At 40.6% G+C, this 19,029-nt stretch overlaps 1 pseudogene; it reads right to left on the minus strand.

The window, feature by feature from the left end:
• LOC138806731 (olfactory receptor 4K2-like) overlaps window positions 1-18,598 on the minus strand; it is a 29,344-nt pseudogene extending 10,746 nt beyond the window's left edge.
• Between the last annotated feature and the right edge of the window lie 431 nt (window positions 18,599-19,029).

Genomic DNA, 19,029 nt, shown 5'->3' on the forward strand with positions numbered 1-19,029 from the left:
GAAAGATCTGTCTCATGCTGGCTCATGAATTCATAGACATAATATTGTGAAAATGAATATATTGCTAAAATTCAGGTTGAATGCAATATCAATCAAATACAAATTATTCAGAGATATAGAAAATTTCATTTTTTAAATTCATTTTTTTATTGTGAGAATAACATACAGAGAAGTTACAATTACATGGGAAAGATAATGAGTACATTTCTTATCAAGCATTGTTGCCTCTTTGTTTCCCCTTCCCATCCCTTCCCATACTGCGCCCCTCCCACCACCCGTACCTTCCCCCACCCCCCACCAAAGTTGTTAAGTCCGTTTTTCAACATAAGGATTTGTACATCTCATTGTTGCAATGGGTCCACGTTTATCCCAAGTTAAATGATGCGTTTTCTTTTCCTTGCCCTCCACAAATTATACCTACATCCAAAACAGTGAAAGTATAAGTTATACTGTGGGGGAGGGACATACAAAGCAACATAGAAATTATCTTATAAATATGATAGAAACAATTGCATGAAAGGAAATAAAAACATTTGAATACTTATCTTGGGTTTCATTCCCCTTACATCAACTTATCTGGCGTTTTCAGCTTGATTCAGACATATACTATTTATTGCAAATAAGAGAAACCATGGGACCTATGTTTCTTTGGGCCTGGCTTACTTCACTTAATATAAGTTTTTCCAAGTCTTTCATTACCTAACAAATGTGGCAATGTCATTCTTTGTGAGGGAGGCATAGAATTCCCTTGTGAATATATACCACATTTCCATGATCCATTCACCTATTGAGGGGCATCTGGGTTGGATCCATATCTTACCTATGGTAAATAATACTGCAATAAACATAGTTGTGCTGGTAGCTTTAGTGTGGTCTTGTTTGTGAATATTTGGGTAAATGCCCAAAAGTGGGATTTCTGGGTAATAGGGGAGCTCTATGTGGAGTCTTTTGAGGAACCTCCATATGCTTTCCAAAGTAGTTGAACAAGTTTACACACCCACCAACAATTCAGTAAGGTCCCCTTCTGTCCACACCCCCTCCAGCATCTGTTATTAGAGTACTTGATTGTAGCCATTCTAACTGGGGTGAGGTAGTATCTCAATGTTGTTTTGTTTTGTAATTCTTTTATGGCTAGAGAGGTTGAGCATTTCTTCATGTGTCTATTGGCCTACATTCTTTCCTCTTCAGAGAAGTTTCCTTTAAGTCTTTAGCCCACCTATTTAGTGGGCAGTTGTTTCTTTGAAGATTTGTTGTTGGGGGACTTAATCTTTTGAGTTCCAGGTATATTTTAGATATGAGACCTTTGTCTGTTGTATGGTTATTAAAGATCTTCTACAAATCAGTGGGCTTTCTACTGATCTTGCTAGCTATATCCTTTGCCATGGAGAAGCTTTGCAATTTCATGCAATCCCATTTGTCCAAACTTTCTTTGATTTGTTGTGTTTCTGGGTCTCCATTAAGAACATTTGGGCCTGTGTCAAGGAGACCTAGGTTTCTCCTATTCCATCCTGTAATGTTTTCAGGTTGTCTGCTTTGAGTCCGAGGTCTTTGATCCAATTGGAGTTGATCCTGGTGCAAGGTGATATATAACGATCTAGCTTTAGTTTTCTACAAGTAGTTATCCAATTTTGCCAGCACCATTTACTGAAGAGGCTGTCTTTCTTCCATTCTATTTTTTAGCTCCCTTATCTAAGATTAGATGGCTATAGGTCTTTAGGTTCATTTCTGGGGTTTTCAAGTTTATTCCATTGGTCCTGAGGTCTGTTCTTGTGCCAGTACCAAGCTGTTTTGATTACTATTGCTTTGTAGTAGAGTTTGAAATTTGGTATTGATATTCCTCCAGCACTGTTCTTTCTGTTTAGGATCGTTTTTACTATTCGGGGTCTTTTATTGTTCCATGTAAATTTTTTGATTGCTCCTCTATTTCCTTGAACCCCAATCCAGTAGACGGAAAGAAATAGTTAAAATTAAATCAGAATTAAATGAATTAGAATCCAAAAAAACTATAGAAAGAATCAACAAAACAAAGAGTTGGTTTTTCTAAAAAAAAATAACAAAATTGACAGACCCTTAGCAAATCTCTTCAGAAAAAGAAAAGAACACACCCAAATAAATAGACTCAGAGATGAGAATGGAAACATCACCACAGAAACAACTTAGATTCAGAACATTATAAGGGAATACTTCTCAAACCGTTATGCCAATAATTTTGAGAACTTGGCAGAAATGGACCTTTTCCTGGCAAATATTGACATGCCGAAATTAAACCAAGATGAGTTAAACGATCTTAACAGGCCCATATCAAGCACTGAAATAGAAACAGCAATAAGAGACCTCTCATCTAAAAAAAGCCCAGGACCAGGTGGTTTTACAGTGGAATTCTACAAGGCCTTCAAAGCAGAGTTCACACCAATACTCCTCCAACTCTTCAATGAAATTGAAAGAGAAAGTTCACTACAGAACTCATTCTATGAAGCCATCATAACCCTCATCCAAAAACCAGGCAGTGACTCATCAAACAAAGAGAACTATAGACCCATTTCTTTGATGAACATTGATGCAAAACTTCTCAACAAAATTTTGGCCAATCGACTTCAACAATTCATCCAAAAAATCATACACCACGATCAAACAGGATTCATTTCAGGGATGCAAAGCTGGTTCGATATATGCAAATCAATTAATATAATTCATCACATCAACAGGAGCAAGGATAAGAACCACATGGTTATCTCAATAGATGCAGAAAAAGCATTCGACAAGATCCAACACCCCTTTATGATGAAGGTTTTGGAAAAATTAGGAATCCATGGTACATGCCTCAATACAATAAAGGCTGTATATGACAAACCTACAGCCAGCATTATACTTCATGATGAAAAACTAAAGCTATTTCCCCTTAACTCAGGAACGAGAAAAGGATATTCACTCTCTCCACTTCTCTTCAATCTAGTATTAGAATGCCTAGCTACAGCAATAAGACAAGATGCAAACATAAAGTGGATTCAAATAGGGAAATAACACATAAAACTCGTCCTTTTTTCAGATGACATGATCTTATATTTAAAGAATCCCACAGATTCCACTCCCAAATTACTCAAGCTGATTCAAAACTTTGGCAAAATAGCAGGGTGGTTAATTAACGCTCAAAAATCAATGGCTTTTCTGTATGCCACCAATCAAAAAAGTGTGGCTGAAATTAGGAAAGTAACTCCATTCGTAATAGCCCCACAAAAAATAAAATACCTTGGAATTAATTTAACCAAAGAAGTGAAGGAACTCTATGATGCAAACTTTAAAAACCTGAAAAAGGAAATCAAAACAGAAGTTAGAAAGTGGCAAATACTCTCATGCTCCTGGATTGGAAAGATCAACATCATAAAAATGACAATATTTCCCAAGGCTATGTACAAATCCAATAAATAAGTGGGCTAAAGACTTAAAGAGAAACCTCTCTGAAGAGGAAAGAAGGATAGCCAATAGACACATGAAGAAATGCTCAACCTCTCTAGCCACAAAAGAAATGCAAATCAAAACAACATTGAGATATCACCTCACCCCAGTTAGCATGGCAAAAATCAAGAACTCTAATAACAACAGATGCTGGAGGGGATGTGGACAGAAGGGAACCTTACTGCATTATTGGTGGGAGTGCAAACTTGTTCAACCACTTTGGGAAACAGTATGGAGGTTTCTCAAAAGACTCCACATAGAGCTCCCCTATGACCCAGAAATCCCACTTTTGGGCATTTACCCAAATGTTCACAAACAAGACCACACCAAAGCTACCAGCACGACTATGTTTATTGCAGCATTATTTACCATAGGTAAGATATAGAACCAACCCAGATGCCCCTCAGTAAATGAATGGATCAAGAGAATGTGGTATATATACACAATGTAATTCTCTGCCTCCATCAGAAAGAATGACATTGCCCCATTTGTTAGGAGATGGAAAGACTTGGAAAAACTTATATTAAGTGAAATAAGCCAGGCCCAAAAAACATAGGTCCAATGATTTCCCTTATTTGCAATAACTAGTATATGTCTGAGTCAAGCTGAAAAGGTCAGATAAGTTAATGTTAGGAAAATGAACCCTATATGTATTGAAATGCTTTTTTGTCTTTCATGCATTTGTTCCTAACACATTCATAAGATTATTTCTTTGTTGCTTTGTATGTCCCTACCTGATGGTATAACCCCTGCATTCACTGTATTTGATGTCAGTATAATTTGTGGAGGGGAAGGGGAAAAACAAATCATTTAAATAGGGATACATCTAGACCCATTGCAACAATGAGATGTACAAGTCGTTATGTTGAAAACGAACTTTACAACTTTGGTGGGGGAGGAGGATTGGGTGGTAGGGTAGGGGGAGGCTGGGAAAGGATGGGAAGGGGAAACAAAGAGGAGGCTACAATGCTTGATAAGAAATGTACTCATTATCTTGCCCATGTAATTGTAACCCCTCTGTTCAGTATTTTTACAATAAATAATTGGAAAAAAAAGTAAAAAAAAAAAAAAAGAAATAGAAAATTTCTGAAACCCATATCAAAAGTACTCCTGATCAAAGAGGGCAATGCTAGATGTATCACAATACTAGACTTCAAATTATACTACAGAGCTATAGTAACAAACTAGTGTAGGACTGACACAAAAGACAGTCTCAAAGATCAACAGAGTAGAATTAAAAACACATTTTGACAGTTACACACATGTTATACTTTACAAAGGAACCAAAAATATACATTAGGGGAAAAAACATTCTCTTCAACAAATGGATCTGGAAAAAGTAGTTATCTACTTGCAGAAAACTGAATCTGAAGCCTATCTCTCATTTTGTAAAAAAAAAAAAAAAAAAAAAAAAAAAAAGCAAAATAATTCAGGAACAATTTGGGGATAAATGAAAATATATGCATAAGCAAGTATTTTCTGAAGGGGAATCTAATATACTAAATAAAAACAAGAATTCAAAAATGGGATAGCATCAAATTGAAAAGTATATCCATATCAAAAGAGATAACAGAATGAGGAAACAACTCATGGAATGAAAATCACCACCAGCTGTGAGGAACTACTGGTTTCACTGCAGATGAGAGCAATGTCATGGCAAATATGTCTTGATTGCATGACACTAAGTGGTTACACTGGAAGAGTTAGGCCAACAGCTGATATTGTTAGTGCTGTTGGGTGGCTCCCAAAGCAATTGTCATAGTATTGTCCATTGAATACCCCTAATGTGGGGTGAGGGATGGCTCTTCTACTAGGTAGTCAATATTGGGGCTTGTTCCCCTGAATGAGTTGGGCCTGTAAAAAACAATTGTTCGGGTCTTGCATGATAGGTGGTCAGAAGCAGAAGGTGCTTGGTTCAATACAGTGATTTTCATTAAAACCAGACAGCATTATCATTGTCCATGTATGGTTTAGTTGGTGGAGAGGAACGGCCTCCAGGAATGGGGGCAATGATGGGCCTGTAATGGGAAGGACTGAAGGACCAGCACTGTGCTGCTGCGCAACAACATTTGAGGACCAAGACTCCTTTGAGGATCAAAGGATTGGTTAAAAAGTAGAGAAGGACAGAACACCCTGAGTGAAGGGAGACTTATTGGGGGATGACTCCTTCACAAGCTGCCTCTGGTGCAGGCTACAGGGGACCTCAGCAAATAGATAGAGGTAGAGTAAAGGGGACCTGGAGAAATACAGTGGGGTATGGGTGGGCTAGTGGTTACTAGCCAAGTCAGACAGTTTTCCTGCTGCAGGCTAGAGGAGATCTGGGGAAAGGGAGAGAGGTCAATGCCAGATATTGAGGGAGGTCTGAAAATCATGCCCTCAAAAGACAGTATGATGTCCATATCAATAATATGATCTATAGCCAGCTGCCTGCTCACAGGAAAGGATACCCTGAGGATACATGTACAAATACAGTGGTGTTGCCAGTGTTCACATTGTTCCTGGTCAATAGAATTACAGTGCAGTAGGGAAGAAAAGAGGAGGAAGTCTATACACATAAAGGTGGTGTATTTCCTCGTGCAGGAAGCAAATATTCAGGGGGAGGATGTTTGAGGAAAAGAGGAGTTGGTGGGGTTGCAGATCTTGATAAAATGACCATGGCCTTCATTCTCATCATTCAGAACCCCCAAATTAGAAGGAGGCATACAGGGAGTAAGACAGCCCACAGGGGAATCAAAGGGGAACTGGGGACTTTAAGTACTAGTTCCTCTTTAGTGTTTGATGAGAGTCCTGACAGGATCTAGGCCTGGAAGCTTGCTCTTCCAAATTAGTGTTGTTAGGAAGAACTGGAATCTTTGAACTGCAAGTAGGCAGGGGCATGGAGCTGTAAGTCTTTGCATCAGGTGGAGGGAAAGGAGAGACAGTTTTGGTGTTACATCCATTTGTCACAACCTCTGTTATATGCTAGAGAATTCTTACAGATTTTATTTACTCTTACCAAACTGAGTGTTCTTCCAAATGTCCAAATCTTTATGCACTTCCACTCAATGAAGTTTATTGGGTAGGAAAGCTCAGAGACAGCCCATGGTACTGGTACTGACAGTGTCAGCAATAACACAAGCACTCCTGTCAATGATGCTTTCCTTTGGGGTGCAGCATGGCCTGCTGGTAGACTAGCTGTGAGCTTTTACCATCCACCTCCTTCCCTGACTCCTGGAAGACTGGGCAGCTATGGAAACTTTCCACAGTGGAGTTTTGTGACCTAGAGCTGTCATGGCCATGAGATAGGATATCCAAAGGAAGTACAGGTTCCTCTCCATCCTTTGCAGCATCCTTGGGAAAAATTCCTTGCTGCAGACAAGGACCACATCCTTTGAGAGTGAAATCTCTCCTGATATTCCACAGACTGCATAGTGCTTTTTCTCCATTGCTAGGTTGACATCTCTCCTTAGGCTCTCCCTGAATTTTGAATTTGCCCTGAGGATCGTCTTGGCATTTCACTTCTATTCACTATTGAAGAGGTGAGAGTGGAAGACTGAGATCACTAGATTTCTTTGGGTCAACCACCTGAGCTAGTGGCTTAGGTACTGAAATTAGAAGTGAGGATCCACTCCTGAAAAGGGATCCTCATGCTTCTGGGTGTTTCCAACATCCTTAAGTAGCCAGTTTGTAGCACAAGCAAACATTTTTTTCTTGAATCTTCTGGAGATGCAAAACTGGCATTCCTCAGAGAAGAATTGTAATAACCCGTGGGCCCCGATAGTCTGACTGGAGGCAGGGCGGGGCGGAGAGTCAGATGGCTGACTTCACTGCTCCACAGGGCATGCTGCTGGTGGGTGAGGAGTCAAGCCCCACATGTCAAGAGGTGGTTGGTCATTGGGCAGCTTGGGGAAGGGGCCTGAATAGCAGTTGAGACCTGTTGGGAGGGAGACCCATTGGAGTGAGGGAGGCGCACAGCCTATATATAGTCTGCAGGTTCGGAGCAATGGCAGTTCAGTTAGTTGACCAAGCTTGGAGAAAGGAGAGAGCAGTAGGGGAAGACCTGGGAAGTGAAGCAAGTTAAGCAAGAGCACCAGGGGAAGACCTGGGAAGTTAAACAAGTTAAGTTACTTAGTTGAGCAGGGAAAGACCTCGGAAGTTAATCTTGGAAGTTGAGGAAAGAGAGCAGGTAGAGAATGAAAGGAGAGATAAAGAACAAGTTGGCAAGTGGAGAGAGAGAGCAGGGGAGAGAAGAAGTTGCCTACCTGGAGGAAACTAATTTAAAAGTGAAACAAGCTACTGGAAGGAAACTAATTAATAGAGAGGAGGAGGGGAAAGAAAAGAAAAGTCTTGCCATTTCGAGCCTTGGAGCTTTGAAGTCTAGGGTTGGTGGTTGGCAGACCAACAACTAGAGGGCAGGGCTGCCCACTGGAGGCTCGGAGCTTTGGAGGTCAAGGCTGCTCTTGCCCTTTCTACTGTTAATAAAACTCTTGTTATTCTAACCATGCCTCAATGGATTGTCTCGCTCTCTGGAGGTCATAATAGAGTCTGCGGCCTCTAGCAAGAGATAGGTACCTACCTCCTCTTAGGTGTCCAGTGGTGATGGGCTGAAGGAGGTGCCTGCCTGAGATCAGAATTGGCCATCATATAATCGTCTGTGGGCCCAGATCTGATGGCAACTCTCCTACCTAAGGTTGGACAGCGAGGCTCATGCATATATTTAGTGAGAATGTTTCCCATTACAGGGAACCGTGTGCCAAATTAGCAGCAAAATCGAGAAGCCACCAGAGCTGTCCCTCTTCCCATTCTCCTCTGGTAGCTGAGAACACACTCCCCAGCCTGGCCCTTTGTGACATCATCTGGTTCATGGCACAGAAGAGGCACACATGTGGGCTGCAGGTGCGAGGCAGATTCAACTCGAAACATGAAAAGTTGTCCAAGGACCAGAAGGCCAAAGCCACCCTCTAGATTTTAGCTCTTGGTATTTTCCCACCTTCACTTTCAGGCGTTGGTAACAGAGAGGCAACTATCTGATGCTGTGTTTGACCAATATTTAGGGATATCTGATTTTTGTATTTGGCTTATCTCATTCCTCTGATGATTTCCCAATTCCATCCACTTTCCTGCAAAGAACATAATTATGTTCTTCTTATAGGTGAATAATATTACATAAAATATATGTCACATTTTCTAGATCCATTCATCAGTTGTTGGGTACTTAGCCTAATACCTATTGTGAATAGTGCAAAGATAAACGCACATGTAGAAGTATCATGCAACTAATTTACACTTAATGATATGTGCCAGAGTATTATAGAGGGTAGTAAGTCTCTGTTTTTTAAGGAACCTGCATAGTAATTTCCACATTGGTTGCACTGGTTTGCAATCCCAACCACAGCGTATCTGAGTTATTTTGCCCTGCATCCTCAGAGGTATTTCTTATTTTCTTGATGACTGGCATGAGTGAGGTGAGAATCTCAGTGTAATTTCTTTTGTATTGCTGTATGGCTATGTTGAATATTGCTTCATGTATTAGGCAATATTTCTTCTGAGATCTGTTTAGTTCATATATTCATTTAATAATTGGAGTTTTTCTTTTGAAGGTTTTTCTTTAGCCCTTTTTATATTCTGAATATTAACACCAAGCAGACCTCTTATAGGAACTCAATGTTTTTTTTCTACACTGCCAACTTACAACTACTGGTATCAAAATCTCCAGATTGACAAGCCCTGGTGTCATTGATTTGTCAGCTAACCAAATCACTCCTGCAGCATTAGGCCATAATGGGAAATGGAGTTTGATCAAAAGGCAGCTCACTTGAAATTTGGAATGTCTACCTAATGCTCACATTCCCAATCTAGATCACCCAATGTCTGAAAAAGACAGAAATTTCAAACTTCCTCAAAATCTCAGAGGGCCATTCAGCATGATTTCTTCTTTTCTTCTCACTTAGATAAATTAGATCTCATCTTCACACAGCATGGTTGTTTTGCTGTCCAGTTGACAGTACAAAAATGCTCTGTGTGACAAACCAGTCATCCTCCCTGGCTTGAGGACCAACTTGGCTATACCAAGGGGCTGGGCCTGTTTTCCGTAGCCCTAAAACTGGCAAGATGTCAAAATTCTTGCTTACAGATGGTACCTGTTGTCCTACTATTTATTTCAATAGCTCTATCTTTCTTCAATTAAAATAAAAAACATAAAAACCTAGTCCTGGCTTTAAAAATGTTAAAATAAACTTAGTAAAATTATTTGATCTCTTCATTCAGGGATTATATCATTCACACATTGGAGTTTTCACAAGACCAAAAACTACAGATTTGAGTGTGATTCAGAAAGAATAATGAAAGGTCTGTGTAAATAAGCAGTTTGGAGAGAAGGAAATAGGCATAGAATCAGAGCTGGAGAGTGAATATCAAAGAGGATAGTCAACAAAACTGTGAGGATATGTGAGTCTTCTAAAACACAATTTTAAAGAAGTTGCAAGGAAATATGTTCCCTATATCAACATCCACACACATTCTCAGACGTTCCAGGGACTACTTTTTCTTTTGACAGTAATCCCAAAGCTTTGAACTCAAGGAGCTTCATGCTTTCTATGTAATTGCTTAGTTGGCACCTTGTCACTTGAGCCATACCTCAGTCCAGATTGTTGCTGGTTAATTGGAGTTAGAATATCTTGGACTTATCTGCGTAGGCTAACTAAGCATTTTTCTCTGGGTCTTTGCCCCTGGAATACACAAGATTACAAGTATGAGCCCCTACCGTTTCTAGTTATTCCTTAGGTGTTCCTTGTTCTTGCCTTCACTTTGGGATTTTTATGACAGTTTCAGAGCTTAACATTTGGATTTCCCAATACCAGCAAATGCTTTGTTGCTTGAAGTAAGCCAGTGGAGAGAAAATATTTAGGAAAGAAATATTAGTAAATGGCATCAGCAAAACTATTCTGTAAACTTCTGTTTATTAAGCATCTGTTCTGCACTAGGCATAGTGGTAACAAAAAAATGATACAAGTTTTAAAGGAGAATAAAATAATGCCATCAAAATCATGAGAATTTTAAAGGGGAAGCTTGATGGATAAGGAAATATGGAAAGAGAGTTATTGAGCTTTGAATATCACCTTAGGGACACAAGTGTATGTATGGCTGTATAGTTGTCTTTGTGAGACTTTGTATGAAAATAGAAACATTTCTTAGCATTCAAACAGAAAAAAATGGAGTCAATATAAAAATGTAAATGCTTACAAAATCTTTGGGGATCTTGGACCCCTGAAGAGAAGACTGTTACTGGCTCTGAGTATTTTGCTTGCTTTTATGGATTCAGGGAGTTGGAAACACAAGAAATCCCCAGTAGATCTAGTTCCTTTCCTCCAAATTCTGTGAAGTACTTCTTTGGTAAAATACAATAAGCATCTCCACTGGAAGGGAGCTATGAGCATCTGATGTACCTCAGGCTCCCAGTACCTGTGATGTGAGGCATAAAGCTGAGCTGCCTGTCACTCAGTGACAAAGTGCAAGGAGTTACACGGAATCAGAGACTATGGAGTATCTGGAACCATGGACATAAAGTGAATTCATTGAAGGCCCAGTCTCCTGTAATATAAAATTATAATAATTAAGCAAACATAGAGGTCCATGTTGATTATCAAATTCTGGAGTTTGAAGCTCAGAATGGGCTCAGGTAGCCAAACATCATGGCTCAAACCTTTAATACTAGCTATTTGGAAAGCAGAGATTGAAGGATTGTGGTTTAAGACAAGCCTCTGCTTGAAAGTATATGAGACTCCTCAACAATGGCTAAGTGTGATAGCACATACTTGTTATTCTAATATATGGGGAAGCACATGGCATTTGCTTGTCACCAGTGATAAAAGGAAGCACAAACAGGAGGATCAAATCCAGGCCAACATAAAGTGAGATCTCATCACAAAATTAACCAATCCAAGCTAACAAAATAATTACCAGGAAGAGGAAACATGCTGTGGGAATGGGAATGAGAAAGGGTGACATGAATGGAGAAGGAAAGGTGAGAAAATTTTAAAATTCTAATCAAAGAAGGTGCAGGAAGCATGGCTCAAGTGGTACTTCTCTACTAAGTATAAGGCCTGAGTTAAATCTCCTATAGTAGGAAAAAAAGAAAGATACAAAGAGAGAATCTGAGATAGAGACAGAGAATCAGATAAAGACACAGAGAGTAACTAGAAGCAGAAGAAACAGAAGGAAAGGGTGAAAGGGGAGGTAGAGGAGAGACAAGGAGGGGAAGAAAATGAAGAGGAAGAAAAGACATGGAAAGCAAAAAAAAAAAAGATATGAGATTAAAATAAATTAGACTTAAAGATGTTTGGAGTGGAAGGGAAACATTTTTAAATGCCTGTGTTCTTGACAATTTTCTCCCAGAACCTCACTGTTTCTTTTTTGTTCTTCATTTTTCTAATATATTTTCCTTATATTTGATATATAGTTATAGCAGCAATAAGCCTGTAAAATTGATATGTAGAATACTTTTGGAGACTATGAGGCCTAATTAAACCTTAGTGGATTCCACACCCTGTTCCTTGCTGGTCTAAAGTTGAAATCACACAACCTAGCCTAATGTGCCTACCCATATCAGTTACTCAGTTAACACTGTTGTGCCCATGTCAGGGATCCCCAAAGACCACCAAGGAGCCGATTCGGATGCAAGCATACGAGAGTCATTTATTGCAAGCTCAAGCCAGGACTCCCAATTGTCCCTGACACAACGGTTCTGAATTGAGAGCCTCACCTTCTAGGGTGGCAGGGTTTTTAATCACAAGTAAAGTAGGGGAAAGCGGGGGGGGGGGTGTTCCAACTTAGAAGTTACATGATTGGCTAATAATTAGGTAGCTAAGGGTTAGTAAGTTTTGTCACATTCTTATTGGTAAGTACAATTGGTTATTCTTTACCAATTTTAGCATACATTTTCAGCGTTTTATAACAGTCTTGTAATAGTCTCATTAGATAGGGCAGAAGGTAAACCACAAAAAAAAATATGCTGGCAATGCAACACTTGGGGTCTCAGGGCTCTGGGGACTTTCCACCTTCTCGTTCATTGGGTGTTGCTAGGGTAACTTATCGGGTAGGGTGCAAGTGAGACATCTGTGGTCATCCCAGGAACCTAAGCTCATATGCTGGAAACAAGCCTTGTCTCAAATTGGAGTTTTTATGCACAAAATGGTGATTGTCTTGCTACGGCTCTACATTTCCCCCTTTTCCTAAGACTAGATAGGGGATCCAATAATGATCCCCTAATATTAAGTTCTATGTTAACTTTATCAATGGGCCAATATTGAGATCTGAGAACCAGTACCCAGACCAGATTAACCCACTCTTTTACAAAGATTATTAGCCTGTTAATCACACAAGGACCAATTGTGAGTATCAGGTGCCAGCCAGAGGCATTATCTATTGGGCCAAAGGGCTGTAAAGCCATACAATGTCCAGGTTGGTAGTGGGACATTTGTGAAGCCCCTTGCAAGACCCTCAAGACCCTCATGTTTTCTTCCACCAGTCCTGACTCTGTATATCATAGCTAACTTAACTTTATACCAGCTGTACTCATAAACTCCAATTTTCAGACACACTCATACCATTTGCTACATACTTAAACTTTCTGAGGTTTGTCTTCTCCTCTTTTTCACTCTGATACAAACACTTAACACACACCCAAGAGGAAGCAGGTTATTACCATACCAAAGCCAAACTAGGCTGTGACTGTAGAGTGCATTTCCAGCCCTATGCCCTAACATGCCTAAGGCAAACCAGTGATGTCCTTGCCCACAATATCCACTGTGGGAGTAGAGAGGGTTACTGGATATCACCAAAAGAATGTCCCACAAAAATCTTAGTTTTAGCAGACCCAAGGCAGCTTTCCACTGGGAAGCAGTCTCAGGTGATGGAATCAGGCAGGACTTCAGTCTACTTTTTCCATGGTGGAGGTGATCAGGTGATGATGTAGATTTCCTCCAGGTAACTGTCAATCTGTAGCAGCAGCAGGGTCTTTCAGTGGCTCCAAGGGACTGTCACACCTCATGCTGGGCTGTAAATTCCTACACAGACTGGTTAAAGATACATTATGCAGGCTTGGAAGGCTGTGGCCCCACTGGTTTTTAAGACCATTTAAACAATAGCTCAGGACAATTTACCAAGAGAACAACTTTTTACTCACCAGACACAGACACAGAAGGCCGGGTCTTATAACCATTTACGGCAGATACAGTCTCCACACTTGCATATCTGTTATCACTATTCTTTGTGTCTTTTTTTAAAAAATTATATTTTATCTATATTGCCTCATCCTTCCAAAACTTACTCTGGACTATAGATCTTAAAAAGGGGGATCATGGGCAAAGATACATCTTCTGTAGCTTCTTCAAGCTGACTTAAGAAGTTTTGATCCAGAACCTACGACCTCTTTACAAAAAGGTTACCAGGGTTATGCCACGCCGACCCCAGTAGAGTCTGCTTAGCATAGGAAACCATCTATCAGACCATGATAGGGGCCTCGAGACCTATCTCTGAGTTTTGGGACTTCACCGAAGTCTACCTCAGAGAATGGGGCTTTACAGAAACCTATCTCAAAGTTTTGGGACTTCACCGAAGTCTACCTCGGAGAATAGGGCTTCTAAGAGGCCTACTCCTGGGAAAAGGCTGGCAAAAACCCCTGGAAAAGATGTGTTTCTGCCTACCTTTTCCTCATAAGAGTGCCTATTAATCTTTTACTGTTTCTACTGCTCTTTGTACTTGCTCATTGTCAACGTTTCCCTTATTCAAAGCTCTTTCTTAAGAGTGTTGATGACTCCAATATCTGATGAGTGTCTTAAAAATATGACTAACTCACCAGAGTTAAGTGCTACCCTGAAACCCCTCTTATGGAGGCTAGTAGACAAGCCATAAGCAAATATAAAAGTATTGGGGGTTTCACAAAGTCACTTCAGCAGAAGGAATTGTTTGTAAGAGATTTACAAAAAGTTGTAGGCGCGGCTAGAACAGAAAGAATGTATGGCAATTGCTGAGATAACTACTTAGGAGAAAGGACTTCTTCATTTACTAAGAGACTTGCTAGATCTAGGCCTCCATGGTGCTTACTATTAAAGAAGAAACAGGAAAGATCTTAATGGGACAGTTAAGGCCTCTATCAGGAAAGATCTTAAAGGGACAGTTAAGGCCTCTATAGAGAAAAGTAGTGGTTAATTGGTGACAATCATCGAAACCAATTGTATTTCTTAAAAATAGAGGTAAAGCCGGAAACAAGTGCCTATCAGGCGACCAGTTGGTGACCACCCAAGGATGAAGTCCTGCAGCAAGGTTGTGTAACCTTTTGCCCTTTCAGGCGACCAGCTGGTGACCGCCCAAGAATGAAGCCCTGCAGCAAGATTATGTAACCTTTTGCCCTTTCTTATGGAGACTTTTTGCTATAAAAGTTTGTTATCCTCTGCATTAAATCGCACTCAGCACTCAGCACTCAGCATCCACTCCTAATGTGTGTGAGTTGTCTGTTTGCCATCTCCCCATCCTATTCCAGGTTCCTCCCCTAGGTATCCTCCGTCGTCCCGACAGAACCCGGTCCGCGGCAGGGTTAGATGTCATTAAGAACAATATTTTAACTTTTGACAAATACACAGACCTTTTCTCCAGCTACAGCAGTGTAGCTCGTTTAGCACTCTGGTTTGCAAAAGCATCTTTCTAGATGAGTTTGGAATGTGATCTCTAGTGACCCAAATAATGCCTAAGTTACCTATGAAGACCTTCAGGAAGATACAAATAGGGACACACTCTCAGGTTTACAAACTTTTTTCCTGAACAGATTAATTTCATGTAGCTGGTGTCAGCTCAAAAGTTATCACAAATTAGGGCTTTTGGCACATACAGGGGTTGGGACTTAAAATATCTCCCACATTTTATAACTTCAGCTTTTTACTACTATCATAGATGACTGGAAAGTTTGTGTCCCTTACAAGGTAAATAGTAATGGACATCAGGCATGCTTGCAAACTATCTTCCCATGACCTCCTCCTGGCTCTGACCAAATTTTGAAGGGCCATACACAAATGATTCAAGGATCTGACATTATTTATGCCATCTAAGCAGTGGCTTACTGCCTCTGGATGCTCCACCATTGCTTTAATCCCAGGAGTGTCTTCTCTACACTGGGATAAATGCTCATTGGCAGTTTCCTTAATTGGTCACTGGACTTGAACTTGGGGCCTGAGTGCTGTCCCTCAGCTTTCCAGCTCGAGGCTAGCATTCTGCCAGTTTGAGTCCCAAAGTAACTCTGCTTGCCCTTTCAGCACTCTGCTGGCTGATTAGAGGTGACAGTCTCACAGGGATCTTTTCCTACCCGGGCTGGCTTTGAATGAGTTTTCAGATCAATGAGTCTTTTTTTTTCATTTTTTTATTGTGAAAATACTGTACAGAGATGTTACAATTACATGGGCAAGATAATGAGTACATTTCTTATCAAATATTGTAGCCTCCTCCTTTGTTTCCTCTTCACATTCCTTCCCATCCTCCCCCAGCCCCTCGTACACAAACCTCCTCCCCCCACCAATAAAATTGTAAAGTTTGTTTTCAACATAATAACTTGTATATCTCATTGTTGCGATGGGTCCACCTGTATCACTAGTTAAACGATTTGTTTTTGCCCTTCCCTTACAAAAATTATAAAAACATCAAATACAGTGAAAGCACAGGTTATACTGTGGAAAAGGGACATACAAAGCAACAAAGAAATCATCCTATCAATATGTTAGAAACAATCACATGAAAGAAAAAAAAACATGTGAATACATATCTTAGGGTTCATTTCCCTAACATCAACTTATCTGACTTTTCCTGCTTGACTCAGACATATACGAGTTATTGCAAAAAAGGGAAACCATGGAACCTATGTTTCTTTGGGCTTGGTTTACTTCACTGAATATAATTTTTTCCAAGTCTTTCCATTTCCTAACAAATGGGGAAATGTCATTCTTTCTGAGGGAGGCATAGAATTCCATTGTGTATATATACCACATTTCCTTGATCCATTCATCTACTAAAGGACATGTGTGTTGATTCCATATCTTAGCTATGGTAAATAATGCTGCAATAAATAAAGTCGTGCTGGTAGCTTTAGTGTGGTCTTGTTTGTGAACATTTGGGTAAATGACCAAAAGTGGGATTGCTGGGTCATAAGGGAGCACTATGTGGAGTCTTTTGAGGAACCTCCACACTGCTTTTAAAAGTGGCTGAACAAGTTTACACTCCCACCAACAATGAAGTAAGGTTCCCTTCTGTCCACGTCCCCTCCAGCATCTGTTGTTATTAGAGTTCTTGATTATAGCCATTCTAACTGGGGTGAGGTGGTATCTCAATGTTGTTTTGATTTGCATTTCTTTTATGGCTAGGGACATTGAGCATTTTTTCATGTGTCTATTGGCCTTCCTAATTTCCTCTTCAGAGAAGTTTCTCTTTAAGTCTTTAGCCCACATATTTATTGGACAGGTGTTTCTTTGAAGATTTGTTGTTGGGGGATTTAACTTTTTGAGTTCCAGGTATATTTTAGATATGAGACCCTTGTCTATTGTATGGCTAGTGAAGACCTTCTACTGATCCATGGGCTTTCTACTGATCTTGCTAGCAATGTCCTTTGCCATGAAGAAGCTCTGCAACTACGTGCAGCCACATTTGTCCAACCTTTCTTTGATTTGGTCCTCTGCCAAGGAGACCTAGGGTTCTACTATTCCATCCTTTAATATTTTCAGAGTGTCTACTTTGATTCCGAGGTCTTTGATCCATTTGGAGTTGATTCTGGTGAAAGGTGATATGTAAGGATCTAGCTTTAGTTTTCTACAAGTAGTAAACCAATTTTGCCAGCACCATTTACTGAAGAGGCAATCTTTCTTCCATTCTACTTTTTGGCTCCCTTACCGAAAATTGGATGGCTATAGTTGGTAGGTTCATTTCTGGGATTTCAATTCAATTCCATGGATCCTGAGGTCTGTTCTTCTGCCAGTACCAAGCTGTTTTGACTACTATGGTTTAGTAGTAGAGTCTGAAATTTGGTATTGATATTCCTCCAGCACTGTTCTTTCTGTTGAGGATCGTTTTTGCTATTCAGGGTCTTTTATTGATCCATATGAATTTTTGGATTGCTTCTTCTATTTCCTTGAAGAATAAGGTTGGAATATTGATAAGTACTACATTGAATTTGTAGATAGCCTTGGGAAGTATTGCCAGGTTCACGATGTTAATCTTTCCAATCCAGGAGCATGGGACCTTTTGCCACTTTCTAACTTCTGTTTTGATTTCCTTTTTCAGGTTTTTAAAGTTTTCATCATAGAGGTCCTTCACTTCTTTAGTTAATTCCTATGTATTTTATTTTTTATGGGGCTATTACAAATGGAGTTGCTTTCCTAATTTCAGTCACACTTTTTTCATTGTTGGAAAAGAGAAAAGCCATTGTTTTGGGGGGTTAATTTTATACCGTGCTACTTTGCCAAAGTTTTGAATTAGCTTGAGTAATTTGGTGTGTGTGGGTTTTTTTGTTTGTTTGTTTGGTTCTTTTGGGTCCGGTCGTGCGCCTGAACTCTGGGCCTGGGCACTGTCCCTCAGCTCTTCACCTCAAGGCTAGCTCTCTACCATTTGAGCCACAGTGCCCCTTCCAGGGTTTTTTCTTTTTTTTTTGGCTTACGTGGTGCTGAGGAATCGAACCCAGGGAGCTTGAGTAATTTGGGAGTGGAGTCTGTGGGATTCTTTAAATAAAAGATCATGTCATCTGCAAAGAGGGAGAGTGGAGATCCTTGTCTCGTTCCTGAGTTAAGATGAAATAGCTGGGGAAGATGGCAGAGGAGAAGCTGTTATCTGAACAAGCTCTCACATAGAAAGCAGTTTTAGAGTTCCAGTGAACAGTCCTAAGCCAGAGAAACACACCAAGTGTGCCATCACAGGACAGAGAGTTAAACAAGAGAGGGGAAACCAAGGCAAGGAGACACATCTGAGCGCTTGCCAGCACCCGCTGCGACGGCGGTGGCAAGGTTGCGGCGCCCACCGCAGCCAGAGCCATACCTGAGCGCTCACACAGAGAGTCTGGGAAGAAGGAGCCAGACACAGTGGGCGAGCGCATTCTACTCAACACCAGCAAGAACTGACAAGGAGCGGACATCTTCATCCTGCAGTTTGAGGACCAGAGATGACCCAGGATCATAGACTCAGCGTGAGTAGAAGCCCGACGTCCTCACTCCTTCTCAGGGAGCAGAGGAGGGAAAGCCACCCCTTCCCCCCAGCACCAGTGATCTCCATCTTGGATACCGACAAAGCTCGGAGGAGCTCCCAGCTCCAACTCAGGCCTTGGAATAAAATGAGTCATTTAGCAGGTCATAAGAACTTAACGGCGAAGTGACCTGCCAGACTCAGCTCCATCCAAGGAAAAGTCACCCAGCCCAGGCGCCAGCCATTGGAGTGGCTTTCCTCACTGGGTAACCAGAGCCAGAGGCTGCCCCTCCCTCTAGCAACCTCAACAATCAATTGAAAAACAGAAACCCTGAGAATGGCTCCAGGCTGGGCTCTGTGAGTTTTTTTACAAAATAGCCCCCGGGAAAA

The sequence above is a fragment of the Dipodomys merriami genome, unplaced genomic scaffold (genome assembly GCF_024711535.1).
Source record: "Dipodomys merriami isolate MVZ:Mamm:240054 unplaced genomic scaffold, mDipMer1.0.p SCAF_1, whole genome shotgun sequence".
Lineage (NCBI taxonomy): Eukaryota > Metazoa > Chordata > Mammalia > Rodentia > Heteromyidae > Dipodomys > Dipodomys merriami.